Raw genomic sequence first — 2,652 nt, forward strand, 5'->3', positions numbered from 1 at the left:
AATGCAGTACCTCTGAGGTTTCTGGACAATATTTGTCATGGTTTTGTGTTGTTAATTGATTTCCAACATACATTTTCATAAAGCGAGCATATTTGCCCACTCCCATGTTGATAAGAGTATTAAATAATTGTCAAATCTCCCTTTAAGGTACATTTTGAACATATAGATGGATAAAAAATGTGCAATTAATCAAGATTAACTGTGAACAAACATGCAATTAATTGCGATTAAATATTTTAATCGATCGACAGCCCTAATTATTTTATTTTCACATGTTAAAATTTGAGTTCACATCTGAAAACTGCCAATCACATGTGAAATAGTGATTTTCACATGTGACATTTTCTTAAGGGACTGCCAAAAAAATTAATATGTGAATTTCGCAGCTGCAGTCTTCAGAGACTTCTCGATTAATATCGCCAGAACATGCGGATTTAGTTCAACACGCATCACAATATCAAGTGGAGACGTAAAGAGAAAGGTGGAGAGAGGTAAACTGTGAGTGAGAGAGGTGCTGGTATGTTGCTCATCCTGCTTCATGTGTTTGAGAGACGGCGTGTGAGCCTGGGTAACTATGGTGTGGGTGTATTCCTCTGTGGCCATGATCTCAGTAATACGATGAGTGAATTCTGAGCAGTGCATCCTGGTTGGTTGGTTGCAGCTCTTTGTCCCCCCCACACCCCCTGAGATCTTATACAGTTTGCTGTGAGTGTCAGCAGCTTTCCTGCAGAACTTGTTACTCATTTAAGATCTCTAGTGGTGTGTGTGGCATTCACAGGATAAAGTGGGTGCAGCCACCCGTGGGATGGAAGCGAGGTCATCAGCGGCTGTAGCACATGGTGACCCAGAAGAAGTACCAATAAACAGAGTGCATTTTGTCCACTACAGATGGGAGGACATTTCCATGAACTGCAGATAAATTGGATGTAAATATTTGTTCAGCATTATGAAAGTAGGATGCTTCATCATCAGCAACATAGAGGAATAAAATGCTGTTATTTTTATTTTTATTGTTCCCATTTTTTATAATCATATAAACCAATTTGGCACTGCTACAAAGAGCCAGAGGCCTGTTTATTCTCTTGTTGAAGGCTTAATGATTATTTGAAAAACTGGCATGGCCATTTTCAAAGGGGTCCCTTGACCTCTGACCTCAAGATATGTGAATGAAAATGGGTTCTATGGGTACCCACGAGTCTCCCCTTTACAGACATGCCCACTTTATGATAATCACATGCAGTTTGGGGCAAGTCATAGTCCAGTCAGCACACTGACACACTGACAGCTGTTGTTGCCTGTTGGGCTTCAGTTTACCATGTTATGATTTGAGCATATATTTTATGTTAAATGCAGTACCTCTGAGGTTTCTGGACAATATCTGTCATTGTTTTGTGTTGTTAATTGATTTCCAACATACATTTTCATAAAGCCAGCATATTTGCCCACTCCCATGTTGATAAGAGTATTAAATACTTGACAAATCTCCCTTTAAGGTACATTTTGAACATATAGATAGATCAAAATCTTCGATTAATCAAGTCATCATGTCATCATGACCTCTTGGCTGCAGTTTCACATATTTGATCACTTGTAAAAAAAAAAAAAAAAATGATGGGAAAAAAAACTGTCAAATCAGGCGAAACCCTCTTCCCTCCTCCTCTTCCTCCTCTTCCTCCTCCAAAATTGTCTGCCTTTGTAGTACCACTAGGCAACAGTGAGTGCATCACTGGAAACGTGGAAGTGCGCAGGAGCCGCGCAGGGAAAATCGACAAGGAAAAGAAAGGAACCTAAAAGCAGCCAAAAGAGCATCTCGTTGAATCTTACATACCCGCGGAACCATGAGAAGAAGCCAGTCGACATTTCTCTAAAAGAGAGGTGGAGAACAAGAAGGTGCCCGGAAAGAGAACCTGGCAATCAGCGTCGATGCGCGCAGCCAAAAATGACGACAGTGGGACAGTGATTTTCTTCCCTCCATCTCGTCATTTTCTACATTTCACATGCTCGGATGCAATTCATCTCCTATGTGTACACACCACAGCAGAGGAAGAAGAAGGGCTGGAAAACCGACTCATCATCTCCAACACAGCAGCAGACGCGAGTGCGCACAGAGACGTCTCATCCTGGAAAGCGAGTCATTACGCAGAGATATTGGTGTTTTCTGGGCCGCTGAAGGGTTTTTTTTGTAAACTTTCGCATGAGAACTTGCTCTGTGAGTACAGTTTTGAAACAGGTCGATACAAACAGCCAGCAACCTTTCACATGGGCGATGAGTAATCCACGACGCAGCTACTGAGAAAAACCTGGACTGCACACTGGCTGCGCGTTTTGGATACCTTTTTTTCCCCTTCCTGTGCGTTGCTTATGTTTGTTATTCATATGGCTTCTATCTTCTGGGTTTGTAAACTACTCCATTATTGATATATTTCATGGCTGTAGAGTGTAGCAACAGTAGCGTGTGGAGAAAGAGGACAGTGCAAGACTAAGACAAGCGCACTTTGCTCGCCTTTTTTTTATTCCCAAAGAGGAATAAACCCATTGCGCACCGTGGGCATCATTAACGACTGCAGCAAACTACAACACCAGACTTTTTTTTTAAATTTTTTTACACACCATTGAATCTTTTTTTGTTATTTCTTTTTTTGTCATCGTAGT

Source organism: Sebastes umbrosus, chromosome 13 (assembly GCF_015220745.1).
Source record: "Sebastes umbrosus isolate fSebUmb1 chromosome 13, fSebUmb1.pri, whole genome shotgun sequence".
Taxonomy (NCBI): Eukaryota; Metazoa; Chordata; class Actinopteri; order Perciformes; family Sebastidae; genus Sebastes; species Sebastes umbrosus.